The sequence below is a fragment of the Salvia splendens genome, chromosome 6 (assembly GCF_004379255.2).
Source record: "Salvia splendens isolate huo1 chromosome 6, SspV2, whole genome shotgun sequence".
Classification (NCBI taxonomy): Eukaryota; Viridiplantae; Streptophyta; class Magnoliopsida; order Lamiales; family Lamiaceae; genus Salvia; species Salvia splendens.
Genome location: NC_056037.1, coordinates 21,516,704 through 21,530,707, shown reverse-complemented (window position 1 = coordinate 21,530,707; position 14,004 = coordinate 21,516,704). Strand labels below are relative to the sequence as shown.

Genomic DNA, 14,004 nt, shown 5'->3' with positions numbered 1-14,004 from the left:
CGCTGTGACAGAATTTGAGACGGAAAAGATGGAGGGTAACGGTGGTTTAGAACCGCGTCTTCGATACAGCGGCGGTGGTGCTGTGTTTTGCCGACGTGCTGCAGGCAGACGGTGACAGCGGCGCCGGAGTTTCGCGACGATGATGACGGGGGTGCGACTCGGGCAGCGCTAAAATTTCGTTGAGAAGAGAGGGAACGCAGCAGCTGTTCGGTAGTTCCGGGCGGTTTCGGAAAAAGGAGATGGCAGCAACGGCCTGGCAGACAGGGCTACCGATGTGGATGCGAGGAAGGAGAGAGCTTCCGAATTGAAATTCCTGAATTTGAGTTTTAGAGAGGTGGATCGATTAGAGAGAAAGATGGAAGAGATGAGGTGACAACAATGAGAATTTGGGTTTGAATTTGGGGATTGCTCCTGAATTTGAAAATGAGGAGACGAGAGATATAGAAATTTAGGAGTGAAGAAGTGAGAACTGACGGAGAAGATAACCGACTGATTTTCCAGCAAGAGGGAGAAGACGAAGGGAGAGCTGGCCAGAAAGAGATAGAGAGAATTACCGATGAGGCGGTGAAACGAGCTTGTCGTCATGAACGTGGCAGCTGTAACAGAAATTGAGACGGGGAAAGATGGAGAGTGACGGTGGGGCTAGACAGCTATGAGCACCGATGGAAGAGCTGCAAAGTGAGGAAGGGGAATAGAGAGAGTTTGCTGTCAAAATTGAGAGAAATGGAGGGGGGAAAGAGTTGCAGATGTTGCAAACTAGCGTGAGAGAAAAGAGGGAAATTGAAGTTCATTTAGGGGATTTTAATTTCTGGGAACAATACAGAGAGAGGGATCGATTAGAATGGAGGAAAGGAAGTTGTTTCCTTTGTTTGTTGGGCCAATCTTTTACTAGAAATTGGGTCAAGTAAAATAGTTGGGCTAAAGGATTTCAAATCTGCACTATGTATTAGGAATTGGGCCAAAGAAATAAATGAGATAGTGTATGGAATTTGGGCCAGTAGCTAGGAGCTTCACAGATTGAATTAAAGAATCACATTGTGGTGATCGAGTGGGCTGACCTTATGATTAACGTACGAGGATTTCAGAAATTTCTAAGTAATGTCGAAGGGTAAGATTTAATATCACAAGGATACATGCATTATTTTATTTAAATGTTTTGTTCTCTAAAGTCTAATTTTTGCATATTATGTTCTTCCATAAAAAGGGTGAATTCTTTGGCAAGCTATTTGAAAACAAAACGGCAGAAAGACGAGTTGAGGATTTAAGAGAACGAGGTGGGCTTTCTTTTTAAATAAGGTGTAATATCCGAATGTTGTGGAATTTTATTCTTTTAATTAAGGATGTTTCTTTTAAGAATTTGTGTTTAAAATATGGTGTGGAAAATATTAATTGTGTTTATTTGATTGTTGTGGATGTGGTATAGTTTACCTAGGCAAATTAAAATGGAATTAATTAATTAAGCTATGAATAAAAACTCCTAAGTAACTAATTTCTTTTTCCCTCTCTCCCTCCCCATTTTCGAACCCCCTCTCCCCCCCCTCTCCCCACAAATCTCTCAACCTCCCCACTCCCTCATAACCGATCCCCCCCCTTTTCCTTTTCTTTTCTCTTTCGGTCTCTCTCTCTCAATCTCTCTCTCTTTCGCGAAGTTGCTCTCTCACCGGTAAGTTCTCTCGCCCTCCTCCCTCTCGGTTTACCTTTCCCCTTTCACTCCCTCTCATCATCGTCTTGGATTCCTCAAGGTGATACCCCCCTTCGTCGTGAATCGGAGTCGTAAGAGGAAGTAAAGCTTTTTCACTACGTTGAACTATCCGGGAAAGGTAACACAAGGCCTCAACTCTCGTTTAATTCGAAATTCATGCATGTAGGACGTTTTGGAGGGGTTAGATGCTGAATAAGTTGTGGGATTATGTGTTTGTGTGAAGCATGTTTTTGATGGTAACTGACAGTGGGTTCCGACCCCTTTTTGACTGAGCAAACGATCTTCTTTTGGTACGAAATTTTAACTGTATGAACTTGGATGTGTCTTCGGTGTGGCGTGTAAATTTCAGCTGCATTGGATGTCGTATGATTTTATTATGATTTTTGCAAGTAAACTGCGCAGATTCACGAATTGTATGTTTTTGGGAGATGTTTTCATGTGCAATGGTTGTGTTTCTGAGTGTTGTGCTTTTGTGATGTATGTGGGTGTGTTTGGCCAAGAGATGGCTCGGGAAAATCAGTGTTTGGTTCGAGAGTTTCGTGTGTGTTGGCCGAGAGTTTTAGGGTTCAGCCTAGGGCAGTTTTGTGGAGAGTTTGGAAGGGATGATCCCAGGTGTTTGGGTGTGTTTTGGGATGTAGAATGCGTGGTGTGTTTGTCGTATAGGGTTTGAGAATCGGGGGTTAGAGGAAAAGGGGTGTAAACTGGGCCGCGCCAGGTGCCGAGCCATGGCCGAGACTGGGCCGCGCCAGGTGCCGAGCCATGGCCGAGACGGGTGCCGCGCCAGTGCCGAGCCAGGCGGCCGAGACGGTCGGCCGAGGTGCCGAGCCAGGCGGCCGAGACGGTCGGCCGAGACACCGAGCCAGGTGGCCGAGACAGTCGGCCGAGTCACCGAGCCAGGCGGCCGAGACAGTCGGCCGAGACACCGAGCCAGGTGGCCGAGACAGTCGGCCGAGACACCGAGCCAGGCGGCCGAGACAGTCGGCCGAGACACCGAGCCAGGTGGTCGAGACGGGCGGCCGAGGTGCCGAGCCAGGCGGCCGATGTGCCGAGCCAGGTGGCCGACGTGCCGGACCAGGCGGCCGACGTGCCGAGCCAGACGGCCGACGTGCCGAGCCAGGCGGCCGAGGCACCGAGCCATGCCGAGACGCCGATCCTTTTCCGAGTGTTTTCTGAACCTTTTCCGAGCCAGGTGAGCCGTTTGCACAGTGTGGGTGTGCCGGGAGTTTGAGTGTTGTGTGTGTGTCGTGTGCGCGTCTTGGGTACGTTGTATGCGTGTTGGGGTGCGTGCGTGGTGTGTTTCGGACGTGTGTTTTGTGTGTTTGGCTTATGAGATGTTGTTAAGTGTGTGTACGTGTAACGTGTTAGATGTTGAAGTCATCCACGTAGGAATCATGCATTGACGTTTAAACCTCGTTTACTCTGACTCTAATCACGATTTATTTATCTGTCAAAAGGGTGACTGTTTCGAGGAAAGTGTGGTTGAAGGGAACTGTTTTAAAAGCTAAGCAATCGAGGTGGGCTTTTCTACCCTACTATTTTATGGGGGTTATCTTTAATACGGACTTCGTTCCGGAAATGTTTATGGAGGTGAATTGCTTGTCTTGCCAACTGTTTTGATTTGAAACCTATCTGAAGTGGTTTACCACATATGTTTAATCGAATTCGGGTCTGTTGGGCTGCGAACCCTCAGGCTAGTGTACACGAGACCGGGAGCCATCTGAGAGCAAGTTGGCCGGTCTAGATGACCTGGGGTGTGGCCACGCCCCTTGTCACCGTTGGATCAGATAGTGTATGATGGTGGGAATAAGGGTGGCAATATCTGAAAATGACTGCGCAGTCGAGTTTATGAAATATATTTTTGTGTACTTGGGTTATTTTCATTACTTTTAAAACCCCAAGGTTACACTGTTATGGCATGACAAACTATGTTTTTGGCGTGTGTCCACTGAGTGCAATAAGTACTCAGCCCTGCATGTTGTTTTCTTAATGTGCAGGTTGAGCGGCGATGGGGATGACAGATGTTAAGCAATGGAAGCCAAACCAGTGTTTTACTTTGTCTTTTGGATGGTGTCGTGTCGCCATACCCGGCATCATCTGTCTCTTGGTCTTTTCCGCTGCTTTGTAATCCGATACAATGTTTTATTTAAAATCTGTCTACTTTAACTTAGGAATGTCGTCACAGTACCTTGTTTTGAAATGAACTCCCTCTTATTAAATGTTTTTGGGTCAAATATTCTTGTTCTCCCCTTTCTTCCCCGCTTCTTTACTCCTCCCCTAGTCGCGGTCCACCGTACTTCCTATCCTTAGGAAATGCGGGCGTGACAGAGTGGTATCAGAGCCTAGGTTTTTCTTTCTGCTCTGGACCTAAGAGTCTCTTCTGTCTCGATTTAGTGTGTATCCCTGTGTCAAAATAAATAATTGACTAAGTTTTCAAAAGTGTCATTGGCTCAACATCCGACTCATCGCACTCAACCTGAAATGAGGTAATGAAAATTTTGAATTTTTGGAAAGTATATGGAGGTGGAGGAAATTGTGATTTTGGGTTCGAAAATGTTTTTGTGTAAAGTTTAAGTAAATGTTGAGACATGTGGAAGGGTACAAAGTGATGTGGAAAGTTGGAAATTATTTGAATTATGAACTGTTATTGTGTGTCGAATGTACATGAAAGCATGTGGTTGATGTGTGATGATATGGTGACGTGAATGTTGATGTGAGCTTTTATGTGAGTATGTGTTGGCCTTTTGAATGTTTGAACTTAGACATGATAGGATTTCACTAGTGCTTTTTGGACCTATAGTAGACAAGGACTTTTGGCCTTCGAACACCAGCGGGCTTGGTTTTAGAACAGCGATACGTCTGCATACACATATCTCTCTCTCTTCTTCGGTTATGCACTCTGTTTTTATACGCGAGGCGATTGTTTCTGTTTTTCTATAGATGGCGCGTATGTTCCGAACCCCGCGACGGAGTGATCGCGATAGACTTAGGGCACAGAGGGTGCTCAGAGATTATAGAGTGTACCGGAAGAAGGATCACGTACCGTTGATCGAGTTCGTGGCACACTACGATACCCTCTGGAGGGCAGCTCAGGAGTTCGGAGTAACAGAGCATGACGGCATTGAGAAGCTAATAGAATTGCTCCCCGACAGCTGGAAAGAGTGGGCCGAAAGAACGGCGAGGAGGTACACGTGGCATGAGCCCGCTACCGATGACATGGTGGGTGACATGGCTGGCTTTCGGAAGGCCGTGTATTGTGCACTGGTAGACTCTCGAGAGGAACAGCCCCCACAGGATGTGGAAGAGAGGGTCGTGTATCAGGACAAGTATGTGAGCATGTACGAGGGTGAGCAAGGGTTTGAAGATGACTACGAGGAGGCTCCGCAAGGGAACCCCGAGGAGGCTCAGCAAGAGAACCCCGAGGAGGACGATGACGAAGACCCGGAGGAAGGGCCTATGGATGAGGATGATAGAGTCGTAGTCTAGAATTAGAATAGTTCGTTGTCTTTTCAGTTTTTGCTTTCAGTACGATCTGCTCTTGAGAACAACGTTTGACCTCCTTTCTTTTAATGAGAATTTGGATTTTGATATATATATCCTATGTGTTGCATCTTACTACTTGAAGATTATGAGAAAAATTTTGAGAAAGTGGTAATTTTTGGATGAGAATTGTAGTAACACTTTTTGGATATTGAATCAGAATGCCGCCAAGACGTGCACGCCAACCACGACAAGGACCCAACGTGGAGGCACCACCACCACCACCTCCACCCCCGCCTCAACAAGAAAGATTCATAGTTACGTTCTCCAGGCAGAATCCCCCAAAATTTGATGGACAAGGAGATCCATCAAAAGCGGAAGAGTGGATACGCGGTCTCGAGCGTATTTTCAGGGTCATGGAATGCACAGATAGGGAGCGCATTGCTGGCGCTACCTTTCAACTATCAGGTGCTGCCGATTACTGGTGGGAGACTCGGCAAAGGACTATGAATCCTGCACGCCTGGAAGCGCTAACATGGGAAGAGTTTAAGGTGGAGATTGACAACAAGTATGTCCCAAAGACGTACAGACGGGCCAAGGTGGTAGAATTCCACACGTTGAGCCAAGGCCGAATGACTGTAACTGAATATGACCGAGCCCTCGCGCAGATGGCACGATATGCGCCCGAATTGATGGACACCGACGAGAAATGGGCGGTGAAGTTCCGGGCCGGGCTCAGAGATGAGATAAAGGCCGCATTGGCTTGCCGAGGAGAACTCTCCTACTCGGAGATCTTGACTTGTGCACTGGACGTGGAAGATGCACTCCCTAAACCAAGAGTTGTGGCGACAACAAACGCGACACCACTACAAGCTCAGCCAGGTCACCAAGAGAAGAGGAGGTGGGATGGTGATCAAACTCAGTATGGTGGCAAGAGGCCACAACACATGAGGAATGCACCCTTCAATGGCGGGAGACAGAATACCTTTCAACTGAGGGCAAACTTTCCGCCGAGGAACCCTCAATGTGGAAGGTGCTTCAAGTACCATACCGGAGAGTGTCGAGACCCTAGGTGCTTCAACTGTGGTGGAAGTGGCCATTACCTCCGAAATTGCCCGAGTAAGAACATGGGAATGGGAATGAGGCAGAACCAGTTAGGCTTCCGTCCACCATCCCAGGCACTACCTGCACCTCCACCGCAACAACGCCGCCAAGGATTGCCGTCACAAGCAAGGGCCTACGCCTTGAAGGGGAAGCAGCCGGCAAATGGGAAAGAAACCTCTGGGCAAGGGAACTTGGCAGGTATGGGCACACTTCTCAATATGCCTATAGTTGTCTTGTTTGATACGGGTGCATCGCATTCCTTTATATCAACTTCTTGTGTGGATACTTTGGGATTATCTACTGTTAAGACCGAACCCACTATGAGTGTGACCTCACCGGTAGGCGGGACTATAGATATATCCCGATCTTGTGCATGTGTGAACTTTGGAATAGGTGAACTCAGTTTAGTGGCTCATAATTTGCAAATAATGACGATGGGTAGCGTAGACATAATCTTGGGTATGGATTGGTTAGCGGAGAACTACGTTACCCTTCATTGTAGGGAAAGGGAAATCTCGTTTGAAACCCCCGGAAAAGAGCCGACGAAGTTTCACGGAATCCCAATGAGCCGACGCAAGTCCATTGTCTCTGCGCTGCAAGCCACTACAATGATGAGAAAGGGGTGTCCAGCGTACCTTGTCTATTTGAACGGGGAGGAGAAGAAAGACAGGAAGATAGAAGATGTGGCGATAGTAAGGGAGTACCCCGATGTCTTCCCCGATGCATTGCCGGGACCCCCACCCGACAGGCAGGTAGAATTCACGATCGATCTGGAGCCCGGATCGGCACCAATATCCAAAGCACCTTATAGAATGGCGCCAAAAGAGTTGGAGGAGCTTAAGGTGCAACTGCAAGAGCTACTGGAATTGGGATTTATTAGACCTAGCGTGTCGCCATGGGGAGCACCAGTGTTGTTTGTAAAGAAGAAGGATGGAACGATGAGAATGTGCATCGACTATCGAGAGCTAAACAAACTGATGCTGAAGAACAAGTATCCACTACCAAGGATAGACGACTTGTTTGACCAACTTCGAGGGGCAGGTGTCTTCTCTAAGATGGATTTGAGGTCTGGGTACCATCAGCTGAGGGTTCGGCGAGAAGATGTACCCAAGACAGCTTTTCGAACAAGATATGGTCATTATGAGTTCGTCGTGATTCCTTTTGGACTGACGAACGCCCCGGCAGTGTTCATGGACCTTATGAACCGCATGTTCCATCCATTTTTGGATCGGTTTGTCCTAGTTTTCATCGATGATGTGCTTGTTTACTCAAAGAACGAGGAGGAGCACAAAGAGCACTTGAGAACCGTCCTAGCAACTCTAAGGGACGAGAAACTATATGCCAAGTTCAGTAAATGCGAGTTTTGGCTCAAGGAAGTAAATTTTCTTGGACATGTAGTAACTTCAGATGGAATTCGTGTAGATCCGGCCAAGGTGGAAGCGGTGCAGGAGTGGAAGTCACCTTCTACACAAAATGAAATCCGAAGCTTTTTAGGACTGGCGGGCTATTATCGAAGATTCATTGAAGGATTCTCGAAGATAGCCAGGCCAATGACACAACAACTGAAAAAGGGAGTCAAGATGATTTGGGCACCAGAATGTGAGGCGAGCTTTCAGTTGTTGAAGGAGAAATTGACCACCGCACCAATTCTAGCTGTGCCGGAGTCAGGGACTGACTATGCGGTGTATACGGATGCGTCGAAGGTGGGACTTGGATGTGTGCTTATGCAGAAGGGGAAAGTGATTGCATATGCATCGAGACAATTGAAGCCCCATGAGCTGAACTATCCGACACATGACCTGGAACTGGCAGCCGTGGTACATGCTTTGAAGATCTGGAGACATCATCTTTATGGAGTCCGTTGTGAGATATACACGGACCATAAGAGTCTAAAGTACTTCCTTGAGCAAAAGGAGTTGAACATGCGCCAACGTAGGTGGCTCGAGTTGGTAAAGGACTACGATTGTGGTATAAACTACCATCCAGGAAAAGCAAACGTAGTGGCCGATGCTCTTAGTAGGAAGTCTCAATCTCAGCTGGCCACCCTTCTTACCATCGAGGAGAGCTTAATCCAAGAGTTCAGTAAGATGCGGTTGGAGGTAGTGAGAATGCCCGAGACTGTGGAAGGAATAGTAGCCACGTTGGTGATGGAACCCGACTTAAGGGCCAGAATTGTGGAAGCTCAACGGCAAGATACATTACTAGAAAAGATTCGCTCAGAAGTGAGGACGGGTGAACTCGGAAACTTTCACGAGGCAGCGGATAATGGTCTCACATACAAGGGAAGGTTGTGTGTGCCTAAGGATGAAGGCCTGAGGATCGAAATCATGAGAGAAGCACATGAAACCCCATACGCCGCTCATCCAGGGAGCACCAAGATGTATCAAGACTTGAAAAGACAATTTTGGTGGAACGGTATGAAAAAGCATGTTGCAGCTTTTGTGGAGAGATGCCTAGCATGTCAACAAGTAAAGGCGCTACACCAACGGCCCTATGGGAAATTGCAACCCCTCGAAATTCCAGAATGGAAGTGGGAACATATTGCAATGGACTTTGTGATAGGACTGCCAAAATCCCAGCGAGGAAACACTGTGATTTGGGTGATTATAGATCGTCTCACCAAATCTGCTCATTTTGTACCGATTCGTGCTACTTATGGGTCCGACCAGTTGGCTAAAGTATATGTACGGGAGATTATACGCTTGCATGGAGTACCAGCGACAATTACGTCTGATCGCGATGCTAAATTCACTTCTAGATTTTGGACAAGCCTGCAGCGCGAGTTGGGGACTAAGTTGAATTTCAGTACAGCTTTCCACCCACAAACCGACGGGCAGTCGGAGAGAACAATACAAGCCTTAGAGGATATGCTACGAGCCGTGGTGCTTGATCGAGGATGGGGTTGGGAAGAAGTGTTGCCATTGGTTGAGTTTGCGTACAATAATAGTTACCAGGCGACTATCAAGATGGCTCCATATGAGGCATTGTATGGAAAGAAGTGTAGATCGCCACTTTATTGGGATGAAGTGGGTGAGAGAAGAATTCTCGGACCAGACTCTGTAGAAGAGATGATAGAGATTGTCCGACAAATCCGTGGGAGGATCAAGGAGGCACAGGATCGGCAGAAATCTTATGCGGATGTTCGAAGGACCGATTTACAATTCGAGGTCGGAGAAAAGGTCTTTCTGAAAGTTTCCCCTTCTAAGGGAATAACTCGTTTTGGAGTGAAAGGAAAGCTGAGACCCCGATTTATCGGTCCATACGAGATTTTGGATAGAGTCGGCGTGGTGGCATACAGATTGGCCTTACCACCAAGCTTTGGGAATGTGCACAACGTCTTCCATGTGTCACAATTGAGGAAGTACGTGTTTGACCCCACACACATAGTTCACCAGGAAGAGATGATGATCCTAAACCCCGATCTAAGCTATGAGGAGAAGCCCGAGGCCATTTTGGATCGAAGAGTGCAAGAATTGAGGAATAAGTCAATTGCTTCGGTGAAAGTACGGTGGAGGAATCATGGAGTCGAAGAAGCAACATGGGAATCAGAAGATAGAATGAGAGAGAAGTTTCCAGAACTGTTTGAGTAATCTAACAAATTTCGAGACGAAATTTTGTTAAGGTGGGAGGAATGTAATAACCGAATGTTGTGGAATTTTATTCTTTTAATTAAGGATGTTTCTTTTAAGAATTTGTGTTTAAAATATGGTGTGGAAAATATTAATTGTGTTTATTTGATTGTTGTGGATGTGGTATAGTTTACCTAGGCAAATTAAAATGGAATTAATTAATTAAGCTATGAATAAAAACTCCTAAGTAACTAATTTCTTTTTCCCTCTCTCCCTCCCCATTTTCGAACCCCCTCTCCCCCCCTCTCCCCACAAATCTCTCAACCTCCCCACTCCCTCATAACCGATACCCCCCCCTTTTCCTTTTCTTTTCTCTTTCGGTCTCTCTCTCTCAATCTCTCTCTCTTTCGCGAAGTTGCTCTCTCACCGGTAAGTTCTCTCGCCCTCCTCCCTCTCGGTTTACCTTTCCCCTTTCACTCCCTCTCATCATCATCTTGGATTCCTCAAGGTGATACCCCCCTTCGTCGTGAATCGGAGTCGTAAGAGGAAGTAAAGCTTTTTCACTACGTTGAACTATCCGGGAAAGGTAACACAAGGCCTCAACTCTCGTTTAATTCGAAATTCATGCATGTAGGACGTTTTGGAGGGGTTAGATGCTGAATAAGTTGTGGGATTATGTGTTTGTGTGAAGCATGTTTTTGATGGTAACTGACAGTGGGTTCCGACCCCTTTTTGACTGAGCAAACGATCTTCTTTTGGTACGAAATTTTAACTGTATGAACTTGGATGTGTCTTCGGTGTGGCGTGTAAATTTCAGCTGCATTGGATGTCGTATGATTTTATTATGATTTTTGCAAGTAAACTGCGCAGATTCACGAATTGTATGTTTTTGGGAGATGTTTTCATGTGCAATGGTTGTGTTTCTGAGTGTTGTGCTTTTGTGATGTATGTGGGTGTGTTTGGCCAAGAGATGGCTCGGGAAAATCAGTGTTTGGTTCGAGAGTTTCGTGTGTGTTGGCCGAGAGTTTTAGGGTTCAGCCTAGGGCAGTTTTGTGGAGAGTTTGGAAGGGATGATCCCAGGTGTTTGGGTGTGTTTTGGGATGTAGAATGCGTGGTGTGTTTGTCTTATAGGGTTTGAGAATCGGGGATTAGAGGAAAAGGGGTGTAAACTGGGCCGCGCCAGGTGCCGAGCCATGGCCGAGACTGGGCCGCGCCAGGTGCCGAGCCATGGCCGAGACGGGTGCCGCGCCAGTGTCGAGCCAGGCGGCCGAGACGGTCGGCCGAGGTGCCGAGCCAGGCGGCCGAGACGGTCGGCCGAGACACCGAGCCAGGTGGCCGAGACAGTCGGCCGAGTCACCGAGCCAGGCGGCCGAGACAGTCGGCCGAGACACCGAGCCAGGTGGCCGAGACAGTCGGCCGAGACACCGAGCCAGGCGGCCGAGACAGTCGGCCGAGACACCGAGCCAGGTGGTCGAGACGGGCGGCCGAGGTGCCGAGCCAGGCGGCCGACGTGCCGAGCCAGGCGGCCGACGTGCCGAGCCAGATGGCCGACGTGCCGAACCAGGCGGCCGACGTGCCGAGCCAGACGGCCGACGTGCCGAGCCAGGCGGCCGAGGCACCGAGCCATGCCGAGACGCCGATCCTTTTCCGAGTGTTTTCTGAACCTTTTCCGAGCCAGGTGAGCCGTTTGCACAGTGTGGGTGTGCCGGGAGTTTGAGTGTTGTGTGTGTGTCGTGTGCGCGTCTTGGGTACGTTGTATGCGTGTTGGGTGCGTGCGTGGTGTGTTTCGGACGTGTGTTTTGTGTGTTTGGCTTATGAGATGTTGTTAAGTGTGTATACGTGTAACGTGTTAGATGTTGAAGTCATCCACGTAGGAATCATGCATTGACGTTTAAACCTCGTTTACTCTGACTCTAATCACGATTTATTTATCTGTCAAAAGGGTGACTGTTTCGAGGAAAGTGTGGTTGAAGGGAACTGTTTTAAAAGCTAAGCAATCGAGGTGGGCTTTTCTACCCTACTATTTTATGGGGGTTATCTTTAATACGGACTTCGTTCCGGAAATGTTTATGGAGGTGAATTGCTTGTCTTGCCAACTGTTTTGATTTGAAACCTATCTGAAGTGGTTTACCACATATGTTTAATCGAATTCGGGTCTGTTGGGCTGCGAACCCTCAGGCTAGTGTACACGAGACCGGGAGCCATCTGAGAGCAAGTTGGCCGGTCTAGATGACCTGGGGTGTGGCCACGCCCCTTGTCACCGTTGGATCAGATAGTGTATGATGGTGGGAATAAGGGTGGCAATATCTGAAAATGACTGCGCAGTCGAGTTTATGAAATATATTTTTGTGTACTTGGGTTATTTTCATTACTTTTAAAACCCCAAGGTTACACTGTTATGGCATGACAAACTATGTTTTTGGCGTGTGTCCACTGAGTGCAATAAGTACTCAGCCCTGCATGTTGTTTTCTTAATGTGCAGGTTGAGCGGCGATGGGGATGACGGATGTTGAGCAATGGAAGCCAAACCAGTGTTTTACTTTGTCTTTTGGATGGTGTCGTGTCGCCATACCCGGCATCATCTGTCTCTTGGTCTTTTCCGCTGCTTTGTAATCCGATACAATGTTTTATTTAAAATCTGTCTACTTTAACTTAGGAATGTCGTCACAGTACCTTGTTTTGAAATGAACTCCCTCTTATTAAATGTTTTTGGGTCAAATATTCTTGTTCTCCCCTTTCTTCCCCGCTTCTTTACTCCTCCCCTAGTCGCGGTCCACCGTACTTCCTATCCTTAGGAAATGTGGGCGTGACATAAGGACTATGTCCTAAGTATATTTATTTTTGTGAAATATGTTTCTCATGCCATACTTTTGTGTTGCTATGGGACCTATCTGAAGTGGCTTTTGCCATGTATGGTTAATCGAATTCGGGTCTGACTAGGGCGTGAGTCCCTACTCAGGCTAGTGTACACCCCGTAGATCGTGCGCTATCTCTCTGAGTTGGCCGGTCTAGTGGCTTGGAATGTGGCCACATTCCTTGTCATGTATTTTCAGATATAGTATGGTGATGTTGAAGATGTTGAGGTTGATGTTGATGATAATGTTGGTGAAATGTTTTAGTGACTCGGGCCCTTTCAAAGTTAAAACCCCGAGGTCACTCGTTAATGGCATGATAAATATTTTTTTTATTGAAAATGTTTTCGGCATTAGTCCACTGAGTGCATCAAGTACTCAGCCCTGCATGTGTTTTCCCTATGTGCAGGTTGAGCGGTGACGAACGCGGTGGGTGTTGAGCATAAAAGTGAAGAATGTCAATCAAATGTCTAGAATATGTTGTGTCTTCATACATAACATTATTCTACTCTCGAAATGCTTCCGCTAAATATTGTTTCTTTTGAGTTCGTGTATTGTTGAGATATTTTCATTTGGAATTGTTGATTGTTGAAATGATACTCTGATTTTATTCGAGCTATTCTCATTTGTTTCGAGCTATGGTTGAGTTGTGTTGTTTTCCCCTTTCTTCCCCGCTTCTTTAATCCTCTCCTAGTCGCGATCAACCGTGTTTTTTATCCTTAGAAAATGCGGGCGTGACAGCCGTCGGGTTTGAACTCGTCGTATGCCATCATGACGCGCCTCTAAAAGCTCTCCTCGGTCTGATCGGTGCCCACTATGGGGTCCGATGTGATGGCATCCCACGCCCTCGCCACGACAATCGACTCTGCTTTGGGGTAGAGCTTGCCCCGTTTGGAGCCAGAGCCACCGCTACCGCCGACACCACTGCCGACGCCGCTGCCCGAGCCGCCACCAACGCTAAAAAGGTTTAAGCGCGTCGAGGTTGGGTCTGTAATCTCCAAATGCGGAGCGACTCAGATTCCGCTGAAAAGGTGGGGGCGTTGGAGAAGACCTCCACGACTGAGATGGAGGAAGGTTTGGACTCGATGCCCACGGCGGGGGAGATTGACTCCAAATCCAGGGCTGGGACGGAGCCCCGCCATATCCCGATGGCTGAGAAGGATAGCCGCCATATCCCGACGGCTGTGAAGGATTGTCGCCATAGCCCGATTCCTGCGAGCCGGGTGATTAGTCGTCTCCACTGTGCATTTTTAGAGAGTGAAAGTGTAGATAGTGAATGGAGGGATTGTGTGAAAATGGT

General features: G+C 47.6%; 1 long non-coding RNA gene across 1 annotated transcript; it reads left to right on the top strand.

Moving 5' to 3' along the window:
- Nucleotides 1-446: 446 nt before the first annotated feature.
- On the top strand, nt 447-12,791 carry LOC121807811. The gene is made up of 3 exons (XR_006052047.1): nt 447-1,108; nt 1,205-1,296; nt 12,669-12,791. It is a non-coding gene; the product is annotated as an uncharacterized LOC121807811 (long non-coding RNA).
- Nucleotides 12,792-14,004: the final 1,213 nt, after the last annotated feature.